At 44.5% G+C, this 17,347-nt stretch overlaps 1 protein-coding gene and 1 pseudogene across 3 annotated transcripts in view; one reads left to right on the top strand and one right to left on the bottom strand.

The window, feature by feature from the left end:
* The window catches only part of LOC126481188 (cytotoxic granule associated RNA binding protein TIA1), a 984,901-nt gene that overhangs the window by 137,607 nt on the left and 829,947 nt on the right, over nt 1-17,347 (bottom strand). The window lies entirely within an intron of this gene.
* LOC126482731 (5S ribosomal RNA) lies at nt 3,096-3,213 on the top strand (annotated as a pseudogene).

Raw genomic sequence — 17,347 nt, 5'->3', positions numbered from 1 at the left:
GCAGTACGAACCTAAACTCAGCTGCCACAGTTCGTGACGCCAACTATAATGGCCTGTCACGAACGCATACACTGATCAGCCAGAACATTATGACCACCGACCTGCTATCGATATGAACCAGTCCAGGCGGTATTAGTGTCGCCTAGCGAAGAATGCACACGCACGGTGTATGTAGTATTAAACTGCGCGTCATTTATGTTGGCGGCCGAGTTTAGGTTCGTTCTGCGCATCTGACGTCACAAAACACAGTCAGCCAATGAACAGAGAACGACGTTGCCAGATCTCGTCTGCAGAGCAGAGCACGGACGAGTGCCTTCAGTTTTAGAAACGTTCAGTCATAAATAAAGTAACTGAACAAAAGCAATGTCTTGATAGCAGACAGTATTTTGTGGAAAGTTTGGAAAAAGCATTGTTTATACCAGTTGCTTCATATTCTATTAATTAATTAAACCAAACAAGCAATAAGACTCCTAATTCAGGCGATAGCAAGGAAAGGTGTTTGTATCACTCTCACGAACCGCTTTTTCTCAATAAAGAACAGCGATAATTGTTTATTTCCTATTGTACTTCGACGAAGCGTGAGTAATCCACAGTCATACCAACAGTGTTTGTCAATATTTTGCGTGACATGTTTTTTTTTTTTTTTTAATCTTATTTTGTTCGCTTCTGTTCGTTGCATCTGCTCGGAGCGGACGTCGTAAGACATCCTTTTATGTTCGTGGTTGGTCGATTGACTCAGTTTTTTTTTATTACAGAGGGCAGCTAACCCCCTGACCGAACACGCGGAGCTACCGTGCCGGATGTTAGAAGCCTCATAGGGTTACGTCGTAGGACGAGCTGCGTTAGCGTAACGGTTAAGGCGTTGGGTTTGGTTATCGGAAGATGACGAGTTCAATCCTTAGACGGTGCTCAGAATTTTCTTCATTTAAAAACAATATCGAAGTATCTTACATCACGAATTTCATTCGTTTGAATGCAATTTTGCGAAATTTCTAGTGCTTTGTCTCTTCATTAACCCTTTCGCTGCTGCAGACACGTGTTCCCCGCATTCCGCGCTGTACGCGATTTTGTCATCACTGCACTGCTCGCCTGTGCAGACACATGGTGTTCCCACTGCTTTGACACACTTATTCGATTTCACAAAAACTATTTGGCCCAAAAATTAGATTTTTACACATCTTCTTGACTGATACCTTCCCCCATAAATAACTTAATTTTGTTTCGATTGTTTAAAACAAAGCCAAACGCGCCCGGTGTAAATAAAACTTTTATTACAGTCGCGAAAGACGGAATATTTCTCAATATTACATACGACACCAATGTAGTACTTAAATGAGATATTGTTATACAGTAAATTTTATATGAAATTTAGGTATCTTGTCCACATTTCACTCTCAACATTGTGGCAACTAAAATCGACCATACGGAAAGTATACGCTATGGACTTTCACCTCTGCAAACTCTCCAAAGTTTCGTGCAATGGTTTACTACATTTAATGATGGTATGGGGTGCCTTTGGTTACATGTCTCGGTTACCTCTTGTTCGCATTGACGGCGCTTTGAACAGTGGACGTTACATTTCAGATGTGTCACGACCCGTGGCTGTACCCTTCATTCGATCCCTGCGAAACCCTACATTTCAGCAGGATAATGCACGACCCCATGTTGCAGGTCCTGTACGGGCCGTTCTGGATACAGAAAATGTTCGACTGCTGCCATGGCCAGCACATTCTCCAGATCTCTCACCAATTGAAAAGTCTGGTCAATGGTGGCCGAGCAACTGGCTCGTCACAATACGCCAGTCACTACTCTTGATGGACTGTGGTATCGTGTTGAAGCTGCATGGGCAGCTGTACCTGTACACGCCATACAAGCTCTGTTTGACTCAATGCCCAGGCGTATTAAGGCCGTTATTACGGCCAGAGGTGGTTGTTCTGGGTACTGATTTCTCAGGATCTATGCACCCAAACTGCGTGAAAATGTAATCACATGTCAGTTCTAGTATAATATATTTGTCCAATGAATACCCGTTTATCATCTGCATTTCTTCTTGGTGTAGCTATTTTAATGGAAAGTAGAGTAGATTACGCCTCTGTGTTACCAGAAAACGTTTACGTTTCCAGTATTCACTTCTTCCTGGTAGTGTGATACTCGTATAGAGTATCACACTGTTTTTGACGGCTGTAGTGTGTGTATGGACTGCGGTACGCTCAACCACGGCGCGACGATGGGCGCTGCACAAGCAGAGCGGCGGTTTCAGGTTAGTTCGAAATGCGGCCCATATTACTAATCGATGGCAAGTTGTGCCGCTATGCTAATGAGGCGAGGCGGACAATGGCACGTTGGCCAGGGCTGCTGTGCGCAGCGCGCGCCGCCGTTGCAGGTCGACGCCGGCAGGTGACGCAAACATTCACACCGTCGCCGCGACTGTCGCTGTCGTAACGGGGTAGGCTGCTGGTTCGCGTCGCAATTCCAAAATTCCACATAATCGTGTTCCATGTTGCGGAGGAGTGTAATACGACCATAGGAATGAGAAGAAAAGAGTCCACGAAACACAGCAACTAATTTCTGCACAACAGGATTTGTCGATCTAGAAAAAGTGTTAGAGTGTTAGACGATGTAAAGTGGCGCAAGATGTCCGAAATTATCAGAAAAATAAGTGTAGCCATAGCGAAATACGGGTAATGTACAATCTATGTAAGAACCGAGAAAGAACAATAACAATGGAAGATCAAGGAAGACAGTGATGCAGTCTTTCCCTCCACTGTCAGTCCCTACACAGAACAACAACGATGAAAATTAAAGACACCTTCAGGAGAACGGATTAAAACTCAGTGTGAAAGAAATTGAAAGATAAGGTTCGCTGATGACATTCCTATCCTCATTGGGAAAGATAAAAAACTGGAGGAAATGATCAGGCTACTGAAGGCAGAATATGGACTGACAAAGGGGCCCTCCATACTGTAAATCACGGATTTTGATGCGCTTCAAATATCTTGTAGAGACACCCTGAGTACCTGACTATCCGGTTTTTTAGCGACGGGCTTTGGTTTTTGAGAAAAATCGGCTTTGAAGTTCATTGCGCGATTTGTGTGGGCAACGGCCTTGCCGCAGTGGATACACCAGTTTCCGTAAGATCACCGAAGTTAAGCGCTGTCGGACGTGTTCAGCACTTGGATGGGTGACCATCCAGGCCACCATGCGCTGTTGCCATTTTTCGGAGTGCACTCAGCCTCGTGATGCCAATTGAGGAGCTACTCGACTGAATAGTAGCGGCTTCGGTCAAGAATACCATCATAACAGCCGGGAGAGCTGTTTGCTGACCCCATACCCCGCCCATCCGCATCCTCCGCTGAGGAGGACACGGCGGTCGGATGGTCCCGATGGGCCACATGTGGCCTGTAGACGGAGTGGTTTTTTTTTATTGCGCGATTTGTGTACCCGTAACATTACATGTATTCCAAGTAAGTCAGCGTAGCGCAGCCATAAAGATTCACGGCTGCCACGCTGGAGGTACCGTGTTCAAACCCTGCTCGTGTACTTTTTTTTCAAAATCGATCCAATTTTTCAATTTTATTTCAAAGAATATCAACAAACAGTGTAAGGTGTGCAAAATTATAAAAATATATTCAGTTATTAATTTTTTCTTTCATGCAATATTACAAAATCTTATTTTTCATCGTCCACATTGCTTGATGTGCCACAACAATATTGTGGGTGATACAACCGAAGCACGAATTTTCGCAGCACCACGCGCATTTTATAAAAGAAACCGTCTCGCAGGCGCACGGTTTCTTCATGAGCGATACTGGGAAACACAATTCTTTTGCATTCAAAAAGAGTTCTCTTTCATCCGCTAATTTCGATGCCAACCATGCATATATAATCTTGCTTTCAAAATTAAGTGCGCTGAATTGATGTAGGATTGGCGAATGCATTTTATCGAATCTTCCCTGGAAACGATCTCTCTGTTGTCTTTCATCAAGTCAGGAGCATTTATAATTTCGCACACCTTATACTGTTTGTTGATATTCTTTGGAATAAAATTGAAAAATTCGATCGATTTTGAAAAAAAAAATACGCGAAGAGGATTCGAACACGGTACGTAGCCGTGAACCTTCACCGCTGCCTTACGCTGCCTTGCTTGGAATGTACGTTATGTTAGAGGTATACAATCAGCGCAATGAACTTCAAAATCGATTTTCTCAAAAATCAAGGCCCGTTGCTAAAAACCGGATCGGTACTTACTCAGGGTAAGTGCCTCTACAATATATCTGAAGCGCATCAGAATCCGTTGTTTTCAGTATGTAGGGTCCCTTGCGAAAATAATGAGGAGTAGCAGAAATGATAAAATTAACGTGAAAATCGTGGGTCATGAAGTAGATGAAGTGACTGAATACTGCTGTCCTGGATCTAAAATGACTTACGACGGACGATTGGAGGAAGAGATAAAATGCAATCTAGCTCTGGGAAGGCGGGAATTTCTGGCCAATAGAAGTCTATTAGTATCAAACATTGGCCTCCATTTGAGGGACAAATCTGTATCAGGAACACATCATTGTCGGGAAGTAAAATCATACAGTGTGGTGGAAGATGAGAAGCAGAGAATAGAAGCGTTTGAGATGTCTTGCTGCAGAAGGATGTTGGAAATTAGGTTGACTGAGGACATAAGAAACGAACAGGTTTTTCGCACAAACGGCGAGGAGAGAAATATGTGGAAAGCACTGACAAGAAAAAAGGACAGGATGGTAGGACATGTGTTAAGAGAGCAGAGAATAACCTCCATGGTACTAGAGAGAGCTGTAGAGGATTAAAACTGTAAAGGAAGGCAGAGGCTGGAATACATCCAACAAATAATCGAGCATGTGGTTTGCAAGTGCTACTCGGAGACGGCGAGGTTAGGGTAGGAGAGGAATTCGTGGCGGGTCACATCACACGAGTCAGAAGGCTAATGAAAAAAAAGTTCCTGTTTACCGCGCAGAAGCCTGGTTTCCCTATCGCCCAAGTGATGTCGCTCTACAACTAACAACCATTAAATTTTATCCCGTCCTCAAAATCTCTCACCACCATTACATCTACAGGATCGGTAGGAAGTAAGCGACTTCTGTAAATGTATAGTAAGTTTAACAAATATTAATACATTTGTTTGAAAAATAGCGTTTACCCATTTGCAATGGTAGAAACTGGCCCTCGTGGATGAGCAAGCAATGACAGAAACGAAAGATGGGTTCAGGAGTTGGATTAAAATTCAAGGTGAAAGAATATCAAATATAAGATCCGTTGATGACATTGCTATCTTAAGCAAAAAAGAAAAATAATCACTGGACATAGTAAAAGAAATGAACAATCTGTTGAGGACGGATTATGGATTGTCAGTGCACGAAAGGACTCAGCTTTCTTCTCGATATGAAATGTGGCCTTCTGTGATACTGCTAAAGAGTTGGTGCTAATAGTGCGTGCGTCTCGCACTACTTTGCATCCTAGCACTACCACCAGGAATTTCCATACAAAATTCATGGTTTTGGGATCTGTGGTAAACTTTGTAGGATGTGGTCATTCCCTGATATCCATGTCAGAAGAAAATGTGCGGCTAATGTGGGAAATGTTCACCTAAAGCCCCCAAAAATGTCAACGATCCGGGCAGCCTGTGAAAGCCGTCTAACGCAGTATATGATCCGAAATTTCCTTAAAAAGAGTCGGTATTTCTTTCGTAGAAGCCACACCACAGCCAGGAACGGTCGGCGCAAAATTTGCACCATAGGTTGGTGTACGGATAAATTGTACATAATCTGGAGGGGTGAAGTTGTGTTTCACACGGGTGGAGTTGAAAACCGCTATAATTCCAGTTACTGGGCAAAAGACTCTCAACATGCCTCCGCTGAGAAACTGCAGCACTAACGGTGTGGCCCAGTATGACATCAATACAAGTTGTCGGCTCGTTCGTTTTTCGGATCACACTGAAACCAAGCGGGGTGGCACACTGGTTAGCACACTGGACTCGCATTCCTGAGGACGACGGTTCAAACCTGCGTCCGGCCATCCTGATTTAGGTTTCCGTAATCTCCCTAAATCTCTTCAGGCGAATGCCGGGATGGTTCCTTTCAAAGGCACGGCACATTTCCTTCCCCATCCTTCCCTAATCGGATGGGACCGATGACCTCGCTGTGTGGTTTCCTCACCCAAACCAACCAACCAGCCAACACACTGAACTCCGATCGGTACGTAGGCATGCTGGAGATTCAGATCCGGCCAATTGTGTACAAGCACGACAATATCAACGATCTCATGATTGCCAGCCGTGGTGGCCGAGAGGTTCTAGGCGCTACAGTCTGGAACCGCGCGACCGCTACGGTCGCAGGTTCGAATCCTGCCTCGGGCATGGGTGTGTGTGTGATGTCCTTAGGTTATTTAGGTTTAAGTAGTTCTAAGTTTTAGGGGACTCATGACCTCAGCAGTTAAGTCCCATAGTGCTCAGAGCCATTTGAACCATTTTGAAGTTAAGTCCCGCCGGCCGGAGTGGTCAGGCGGTTCTAGGCGCTACAGTCTGGAGCCGAGCGACCGCTACGGTCGCAGGTTCGAATCCTGCCTCGGGTATGGATGTGTGTGATGTCCTTAGGTTAGTTATGTTTAATTAGTTCTAAGTTCTAGGCGACTGATGACCTCAGAAGTTAAGTCACATAGTGCTCATAGCCATTTGAATTTTTTGAAGTTAAGTCCCATAGTGCTAGGAGCCATTTGAACCATTTGAAACCTGTTCATTCGCGAATGGCCCGTTGGAAGAATGATTGTCGGCTTCCTCCTTATTAGCTCCAGTTTCCCTGATTTTCCTGTTATGGGCATTTCGCTGGACGTATGTTTCCCGACTACTCCCGCAATCTCATGTCCCGTCTGCCATTGGTATTGAATATCAGCCACTTAACGGTCCCATGACTAAGCACGCCGCTCATTGTAGGATCCTGTCTATCTCTTGTGTTAATGCAACCTGGTAAAGGTCCCAAACCGATGATAAATACGCAAAAATTAATTGAACAAATTATTTTTAGTGGTGAACTACATTTTCTTAAGATTCTTCCAATGAATCTCAACTTGGCATCTGTTTTTCCTTCAGTTAATCTGAAGTGGTCATTCCTTTTTAGGTCACTCAGGATTGCTACTCCTAGGTATTTTATGGCACTTACTGCTTACAGTGATTTGTTGACGATAGTGTTCAAAATAACTCTGAGCACTATGGGACTTAACATCTGAGGTCATCAGTCCCCTGGAACTTAGAACTACTTAAACCTAACTAACCTGAGGACATCACAAACATCCATCCCCGAGGCAGGATTCGAATCTGCGACCGTAGCGGTCGCGCGGTTCCAGACTGAAGCGCCTAGAACCGCTCGGCCACATCGGCCGGCAAGACGATAGTGTAATCGAACACATTCATTCACTTTCAGATTCAATGGCAAGTCCCTGCACCAATGACGCATGCTCTGTTGGGTTGCCTACAGTGCCCCGTCTCGTAAACAGGACTCTATAACGGCCCTTGAGGTACTGGCTGGCTGATTTGGGGGAGGGGACCAGACAGCGAGGTCATCCGTCCCATCTGATTAGGGAAGGATGGGGAAGGAAGTCTGCCGTCCTCTTTCGAAGAAGCCATCCCGGCATATGCCTGAAGCGGTGTTGGGAAATCATGGAAAACCTAAATCAGGACGGCAGGACGCGGGTTTGAACCGTCGTCCTCCCGAATGCGAGTGTGCTAACCGCTGCGCCATCTCGTTCGGCCTCTTGAGGTACTCCGGAAATTACTTTTGCACCTGGCGATTTTGTCCTAGTAAGAAAAGCGTGATGTGCTCTACCTACTAGGAGGTCCTACATCCAGTCTCAAAAACGTGATTGGCACGCCCTTTTTTCCAATTACATGGTACCGTTCGTTGCTGCAAGGACCAGACTGAAGTGTTACTAGAACGGCAACAAGTTTCTCCTCACAGTCTCGGTAAAACCTCATCGGTACAGTCATCGTACCCAGATGCCTTTCCGCTGTTGAGCGATTTTAGATGGTTGTTTAACTTGTAAGTAGGCTGTTTAGGTTTTTATATTGGTAACGCCACGTAGCACTCTGTATGAAGATCACTGGCTGTGCTGTGAGTGAGCAGTCTGTGGCTGGTTGGCATTGTTGTAATATTCGCTATTGTAGTGTTGGGCAGTTGGCTGGTAACAGCGCATAGCGTTGAGCAGTTGGAGGTGCGCCGCCAGCAGTGGTGGATGTGGGGAGACAAATGGCGGAGTTTTGAGAGCGGACGATCTGGACGTGTGTCCATCAGAGACAGTAAATTTGTAAGACTGGATGTCATGAACTGATATATATATATATATATATGTATTATGACTTTTGAACACTATTAAGGTAAATACATTGTTTGTTCTCTATCAAAGCCTTTCATTTGCTAACTATGCCTATCAGTAGTTAGTGCCTTCAGTAGTTTGAATCTCTTATTTAGCTGGCAGTGGTGGCGCTCGCTGTGTTGCAGTAGTTCGAGTAACGAAGATTTTTGTGAGGTAAGTGATTTGTGGAAGGTATAGGTTATTCTTAGTGAGGGCCATTCTTTCGTAGGGATTATTGAAAGTCAGATTGCGTTGCGCTAAAAATATTGTGTGTCAGTTTAGTGTTGATCAGACTAGGTAAAGAGCGAAATGTCTGAGTACGTTCAGTTTTGCTCAGCTGTTTGGAAATCAAATAGCGTAAGAGTTTTATCAGCACAGTAATTCATATATTTTTCTAAGGAGATGTTTCATAAACTTACCGCAGTCAGGTTTGATTCCATAGTTAGTTATGCCGAGCAACAGTATTTATTTCAAGCAGTAAACGGTGCAACAGTCAGTAGCAAATGATGTTTATTGTGTATCTAGATTTCGGTCTCCGTGTGGCCATCTTATGGTAGTAAATATAAGTTAAAACATTAGAAACGCATGTATATGCACATAATCCCAACGAAACTACTCATGTCAGAGGGTGAGTTCAACCTCTGACATAAGTAGTCCAGTTGGGACTATGAGCATATACAAGTGTTTTTAATGTTCTAAATTATATGTAACTGCACTGAAGATAGCCACCCGAGGACCTGAATCTTGATACACATCATCATTTGCGACTGATTGCTGAGCCCTTCACGTCTTACCTCTACAACAGCCATTTCTACGCTGCTGAGATTATTGAACGGAGAAACCGTGTTACTTACTTCCGCCGTGAAACCACTTCTGTATTTGCGCTTTCTCTGTGTCATATTCAGTTTCGGTGCCATTATGTTGACAAAGCGAATGAACGAATGATTATTGCGATGCACGGATTTTGCTCGTGCCGGTCTACTTCTCTCGTTTTGGGTTTCCGAGAATTCGAGCGCATCCGCTGCCACGGCTGGCTCGCAGATCGACAAAGGCTCTCTGTCTCCTGGGGGCGAGCGTCGCTTCCCGGAAGAGCCGTCGAGGTGCGACTGCAGCGCCGACCCCTCTTCTCGTGGCGCCTGCACAAACTTGGCCGTTAGCGCCAACTTCATGAATACATTAATTTACAACTCCGCGTTAAAAAGCTGCTCATTAGAACTTCCCGCGAGGGCCGGACGCCCGTAAGATTATTTGTGGCGAGACAGCGCCTCTACATAATGTAAAAAGCAGTTCCTGGTCCCTAAAATGGCTCCAAATTGAATTTCACCTACTTCCCTAGTCAGCTGTCTTCGCGCCACAAGCCCCGTCTACATGCTATTAAAGCTGAACGAGGGGAATGCCAGTGTGTTGGCACGCCTAATATCGTCGTTCTGCACACAATAGAAACAGCGCCATCAACAGCCGTAGCCCACTTAGCAATAACGGGTTCGAATCCTGGTGGTGGCAGAAATTTTCATAATAAACTCAAGTTTAAAATTTATCTTTTATTTTGCCTTCTTTCCATTTGTTTCTTTGACATAATTAAATTCGATCATAGTTGATGATCTTCACATGTGTGTAGTTACATATGGAACCCATTGTATCTGTATAGAATAAGTTGGCAGTGATGACGGACTTGAATACTTAGCCAGTTCACACTGTTGTTTATCAGTTGATTTTACCCCACTGACCTGGATTCTTCTACATACACGACATTTTACCAGAACAAATCAATATTTTTGGAAGTGGTAATATAGACTCCCCAATCAAATATTCCATTCGAAATGTGCCCAATTTATGTTAGTCACAGAGACTCACTGGTTATAGAGATACGTTTTCATTGTCTAGTTTATTTATCAGTTTTCATTTCTGTTTTTAAATTCGAGTTGTTAAGTTGTGCTTGAGTTTACACAACTGAATTTTCCATCTCTGTTTGTGATTCATTGGACAATTCTGCTGCATCGTTTAAGCATGCTGCACAGATTTACAGATGCTGTATACCGCGTGTGGTAATTGTGAACGGGTAGTGTAATGGAAACACTGCTATCGCTTGTATAGAAAACGGCAGATTTCCTAATCACAGAGTACCTGATTCAAGAGTGTCTACAGTTGTTTTCACTTCATTGACTTCACATGCTGAGTTATCGCATCGACTTACAGGGACCATCTATCTTGAATCTCTTGAAAACTAGCTACCAGAATTGTTGCTAAAGATTCCTATGGCTACAAGGATGAGTTGTTCTTCCAGAAAGAAGAGGCTTCTGCATAATGTCAGGTCAGGTCGTCATCTAAACCTAATATGACCTGGAAGACGAATCGGCAGATACGGAGATGTTTCTTCGCCCCTTTAGATTTTTGCATGTGAGGATGGTTGTAAGACGAAGTGTACAAACAAAAAGCAAACATAAGAGATGAATTGATCAATCAGATTATGTATAGTGTATATCATAGAAATCGCAAAAACACCATCAGACGATCTACACCTGGTTTTGGCAAGAGAATTCGGAAGTACAACTTTGATTTATGAAAACCAACTTCATACTGAAATCATTTGCCTTTTGTTATCACCTTCTGCACATACCAGGAGGAATCAAATATACATGTGATTCTTCACACTGAACGTGCAATATTGATATCTGACGGTTCCCGCTCTTGTCGATATTGGGTGGCGAGGCCCACGAGAAAGCTGCGCGTACGCCACAAAGGTAGTCTTGAACTCGCTCGCTCGCTCAGCTCAGCAGACAGAATGCGTTTCTAAACTGTTAACTCGTTGCTTGGCGTGTAAGTACTAGCGAGAATTGCATCTTCCACTGGAATCTGCTGTTATAAAGTCTTACTGATAAACAGTACTAGAGCAAAATTTAACTTAAGATCAATACTCGATATAAATGGTATAACAGCGTGTTTATACCATGTAGTCTCTTCTGCTTGACACTTCTCATTACATGCTGGAAGTGGTGCCTTATGCAACTGACAATCATTTTAGCATGATTTTATTTTATTGTACGCCAGTACAGCCGTAACAAATTACACTACTGGCCATTAAAACTGCTACACCACGAAGATAACGTGCCGGCCGAAGTGGCCGTGCGGTTAAAGGCGCTGCAGTCTGGAACCGCAAGACCGCTACGGTCGCAGGTTCGAATCCTGCCTCGGGCATGGATGTTTGTGATGTCCTTAGGTTAGTTAGGTTTAACTAGTTCCAAGTTCTAGGGGACTGATGACCTCTGCAGTTGAGTCCCATAGTGCTCAGAGCCATTTGAAGATGACGTGCTACAGACGCGAAATTTAACCTACAGGAAGAAGATGCTGCGATTTGCAAATGATTAGCTTTTCAGAGCATTCACACAAGGTTCGCGCCGGTGGCGACACCTACAACGTGCTGACATGACGAAAGTTTCCAACCGATTTCTCATACACAAACAGCAATCGACCGGCGTTGCCTGGTGAAACGTTGTTGTGATGCCTCGTGTAAGGAGGAGAAATGCGTACCATCACGTTTCCGGCTTTGATAAAGGTCGGATTGTAGCATACCGCAATTGCGGTTTATCGTATCGCGACATTGCTGCTCGCGTTGGTCGAGATCCAATGACTGTTAGCAGAATATGGAATCGGTGGGTTCAGGTGGGTAATACGGAACACCGTGCTGGATCCCAACGGCCTCGTATCACTAGCAGTCGAAATGACAGGCATCTTATCCGCATGGCTGTAACGGATCGTGCAGCCACGTCTCGATCAACAGTTGGGGACGTTTGCAAGACAACAACCATCTGCACGAACAGTTCGACGACGTTTGCAGCAGCATGGACTATCAGCTCGGAGACCTTGGCTCCGGTTACCCTTGACGCTGCATCACAAAAGGAGCGCCCGCGATGGTGTACTCAACGACGAACCTGGGTGCACGATTGGCAAAATGTCATTTTTTCTGATGAATCCAGGTTCTGTTTACAGCATCATGATGGTCGCATCCGTGTTTGGCGACATCGCGGTGAACGCACATTGGAAGCGTGTATTCGTCATCGCCATACTGGCGTATCGCCCGGCGTGATGGTATGGGGTGCCATTGGTTACACGTGTCGGTCACGTCTTATTCGCATTGACGGCACTTTGAACAGTGGACGTTACATTTTAAATGTGTTACGACCCGTGGCTCTACCCTTCATTCGATCCCTGTGAAACCCTGCATTTCAGCAGGATAATGCACGACCGCATTTTGGAGGTCCTGAACGGGCGTTTCTGGATACAGAAAATGTCCGACTGCTGCCCTGGCCAGCACATTCTCCAGATCTCTTATCAATTGAAAACGTGTGTTCAGTACGGCAGTCACTAATCTGGATGAACTGCAGTTTCGTGTTGAAGCTGGATGGGCAGCTGTACCTGTACACGCCATCCAAGCGCTATTTGACTCAATGCCCAGGGATATCAAGGCCGTTATTACGGCCAGAGGTGGTTGTTCTGGGTACTGATTTCTCAGGATCTATGCACCCAAACTGCGTGAGAATGTAATCACATGTTAGTTCTAGTATAATATATTTGTCCAATGAATACCCGTTTATCATGTGCATTATTTTAATGGCCAATAGTGTATAAAGTAGGCCCATGGACTTCCCATCATTATAGGACTAATAACAGTAAGATATCATAATAGCGGATTCCAGTAGAAGATTCGGTTCTGGTTTGTACGGACACGTCTAGTTACGAGTTAACAGGTGTAGAAACGTAGTTTGTCTGTTGATTTGAGCTAGCGAGCGGGCGCAGGACTTCCTTCTGGACGTACGCGCTGCGGCCTGTCTTTCTCGTAGACCTCGTTGGGCGGGGATGTGAGGTGTGAATAAAACAGTCTAGTGGTACCGTTCGGTTCCGTCATTAGTCTCTATCACAACGTCTGAGCAAGAGGTTTCTATCTCTGTCACTCAGATCATTGTTTTGTTCATCCAGGCGAAATCCTCAGGAGACTGTATGACCAGTTCAAGGAAGAGACTGTTTAAAGATCAGGAGCGTTTGCTTGGCACAAGCAATTCATGGAGTGCCGTGAGCACATTAAGAATGAGAGCGATTTCGCCAAACCCGTATCAGCATCGCAGGCAACAACGTCCGCTGTTCCCGTACCATTTCTTCAGGGCGACGGTAGTTTTATGGTAACTAAGATTGCAGATTACGTCGTGATAAGCTGTGGCAGCACTTTTGCCTTTACCGCGAATGAGTAGGGCTTAAAAAAAAGTGTATGCCAGGCATGTTCTTCACCTTTTGGCAACTGACGGAAAATGGAACCACCTGCAGGTGTTTGAGCGTCTCTTGGTTAAATTTCAGGAGGAGGGACACTAGTTTCTGACTCACATTTTCGTCTGTAACGAAACATGGATGCATCATAATACCAGCCATCAAAAGAAGCAAGCAGGTAGTAGAGAGAAAAGGGATGCCGTGACCAGTGATAGCAAGTCACGGCTGTCAGTTTTTTTCAACCGGCGTGGTAACTATCGTATTTCGACTTTTACACGTAATCGAAGAATAAACGCTACGTACACGTTTTAAGGAGGTCAGACAAGCGTATCGTCGCAAACTGCGTGACTTACTGATGACAGAGAAGTGATTCTTCTGCTAGGTAACGCATGTCCCCGTAGAGGAGCCCTGACCACACAAATATTGGAGCAACTCGTCTGAGGAACACTTGAACACCTTCCCTACAGCCCAGACCTATCTCCCTGCGACTTTCATGTCTTTGGTCCACTCAAAGAAGCTCCGGTAATGTTTAAGGGTGGCGATGTGGTCAAAGTCTGTTTTCGCAATTCTATGAGGACGCAATATCAAACTCACCTATTCGCTGGGAAACATATATTTCGAAATCAGCATTTGCAATCGTCCATGAGTGAACCATCGCGAAGATTGAGCTCGTTGGATAGTACGTCAACCGGTAGATAAACTCAAACAGAAAAGTTTCGAAATATCGAAACCACATTTAAATCGTTTTTAAAGGGAGTGGAAGACTTTCTCAGTCGCATAGAACAGATCACGCGGCACAGTATGATGCTGAAACATACAACTTCGCCTACAGAAAAAAATTTCAGATACCAAGATCCTGTATGAAAGTTGGAGGTATTGTAGTTTCGGACATGAAGGGTCTGCTGCTGATTCATTACATTTCTAAGCATGAAGCAGTGAATGGCGAGAAACCGCTGTAAAATAATGTGACACCTGAAACTCAAAATCAAAACGAATAGCAGGGGAAAGCTTACAAAATGTATGATTTTGCTTCAGGACAATGTCCACCCTCATGCAGTTGGGGTAAAAACAGTAGATTCCAAATCATAGTTCTGAGCAGCTGGAGTACCCATAGTAGAGTCATGACCTTGCTCCAAGTGATTTTCAACTTTTTAGTCAGATGAAGGAGCACTTGCCTTGGATGCACGTTTCTTCGGGTGGCGAGTTGTGAAGAGGGTGCAAGACTGGATGTGCACGACACTTTTTCTCGCTCTAAATTAGGAAGCTTGTCAAAATATGTGACAGAAGCGTAGAGGTTGAAGGAGATTACGTAAATAAATGCTGTTGCTTGCTACGCTGTTCTCCCAATAATTTTTTTTTAAATATTTATTCTTTGACAAGACCTCGTGCATCTTGTACTATCTTTGAGAACGAAGAAACCATGGGAATGGAATTCTGAGCTTGAATCTTATTTCCGTTCGGTAGAACAGCATACTCAGCGTATAAACTTCTCAAAATCTTAAACTGAGAGCTTCCGCTGAAGGAACTTGCTAGAGAGCAGTTAAAAATTGGACATTCTAATACCACAACGAACCGATGAAACAAAATGTTCTTTCCTTGGAGCGGGATTGAGGGAATGTAGAGAATGAGAGGTTATAGTCTTGTCAATATTTAACGGATTAGATACTGAGCTATAGTTCAGCTGCAGAAAAGGGGGGGGGGATGGAATCGGCCGTAACGTTTGCAGAAAATGATCTAGCGACTATGCAGTAGAACTGATTACATGTCATCAAATGGAAATTTGTACCTTGCTTCTCGCGATTAGGGCTCGCAACTGTTAACACGACACTATACGCGATCTTCGCAATGCCTGATCCCGCATACAGAAAAGTCAAAACAACTGAAAGATCACTTTTTCTAAACTTCGTAATTTCTCTCGTTGTGGAACAAAAGTTTGAAATTAGGCTCAAAGGTGCCTACAACCTTCCTCTGTAATGATGCAAAAGCGTGGCACCCAGCGACGTCATACTCGGGCTAGACGGCGCTTAAACAGCAAGCACGCAGACATCCAGGAAAGAGAAAGGACAGAACTCAGAAGTTCATGTGAGGTGTAAGACGGGTTAATGGTGTCACATTGGCAACAAATTTCACCATATTTCTACCCAACGCCATGACACACAATAGGAAGACGTCACACCCCTTATCCTCATTTCAACCCTTGTTTTGACGCCTCGGTGATGGAGGTCAGAATATCTATGCCAAGCGTTGAAATCACGCCCTTTTCTTATGAATAAAAGCATTTCAGACACACCACCTCTCGGAACTGACACGAAGAGGCACCAAGAGGTGCCATAAAGTGCAGCAATGAAACCACCCCTATCCTCGAGGATGAAAAAGACTGTAAGACAGTCGTACTGTTCAATTTATTCATCGAAGAAGCAATGATAGCAAAAAAAGAAAGGTTCAGAAGTGAGATTGGAATGAGGGTGACGGGATGTCAATTAAAAGATTCGCTGATGATATTACTACACTGAGTTAAGCTGGGGTAGAATTACAGAATATGTTAAACGAAATGAGCATTATAATGAGTTCAACATATGGAGTGAGAGTAAACCGAAGAAAGACGTAAGTAATGAGGAGCAGCAGAAATGAGATTAGACATTAACTTTATATCAGCATGCGCGAAAACAAAGTGGACGAATTCTCCCTTGGAAGCAAAATAACTTGTGATGGACGAAGAAAGGAGGACATTAAAAGCAGACTATATGAGGCAAAGTAGATGCACCTGGTCGAAAGAAGTCTACTCGTATCAAACATAGGTTTATAATTTAAGGGAGAAATTTCTGAGAGTTTACGTTTGTATGGAACTGGATCGAGGACTATGAGAAAAGCGAAAAAATTAGAATCCAAGTGTTTGTGATGCTGTGTAAAATATTGATAAGTAGAAGGAAGTGGATGATAGAATATGTGTTGAGATGTCAGGGAGTAACCTCCATGATGAGCCAGCCCGGTTAGCCGTGCGGTCTTACGCACTGTTTTCCGGGCGTGATGGCACGAATCCGCCCGGCGACTTCGTGTCGAGGTCCGGTGTGCCGACCAGTCTGTGGATGGTTTTTAAGACGGTTTTCCATCTGCCTCGGCGAATGCGGGCTGGTTCCTCTTATTCCGCCTCAGTTACACTATGTCGGCGATTGCTGTGCAAACACTTTCTCCACGTACGTGTACACCATAATTACTCTACCACGGAAACACTGGGGTTGTACTAGTCTGGTTTGAAACGTTCCCGGGGGGGGGGATCCACTGGGGGCGAACCGCACAATAACCCTGGGTTCGGTGTGGGACGGCGGAGGGGTGAATTGACTGCTGTGGCATTTTGTGGGGTTGTGAACCACTGAGGCTATGGCGGGGACGAAGCCTCTCCGTCGTTTCTAGGTCCCCAGTTCAGTACAATACAATACAACCTCCATGATACCAGAGGGAACTGTAGAGGAAAAAAACTGCAGGGAACACAGATATTGGAATATATCCAACAAATAATTGAGGACGTAGGGTGTAAGTGCTACTGTGAGACGAAGAAGTTAGTCACAGTAGAGGAATTCGTAGGGGAGCCGCGTCCAACCAGTCAGAGCTCGGATGAAAAAAAAAAAAAAAATGAAATAATAACAAATCTCAGTACTCGCCACAGAGGTAGCAGCTGTTGAGACGCTTGTAACCCTTTCGTCTCCTTCGGCTTTCCTCGCCGCTG

This window comes from Schistocerca serialis, chromosome 5 (assembly GCF_023864345.2).
Source record: "Schistocerca serialis cubense isolate TAMUIC-IGC-003099 chromosome 5, iqSchSeri2.2, whole genome shotgun sequence".
Classification (NCBI taxonomy): Eukaryota; Metazoa; Arthropoda; class Insecta; order Orthoptera; family Acrididae; genus Schistocerca; species Schistocerca serialis.
Note: the sequence above shows the minus strand (reverse complement) of the source record. Positions and strands in the feature narration are given on the sequence as shown.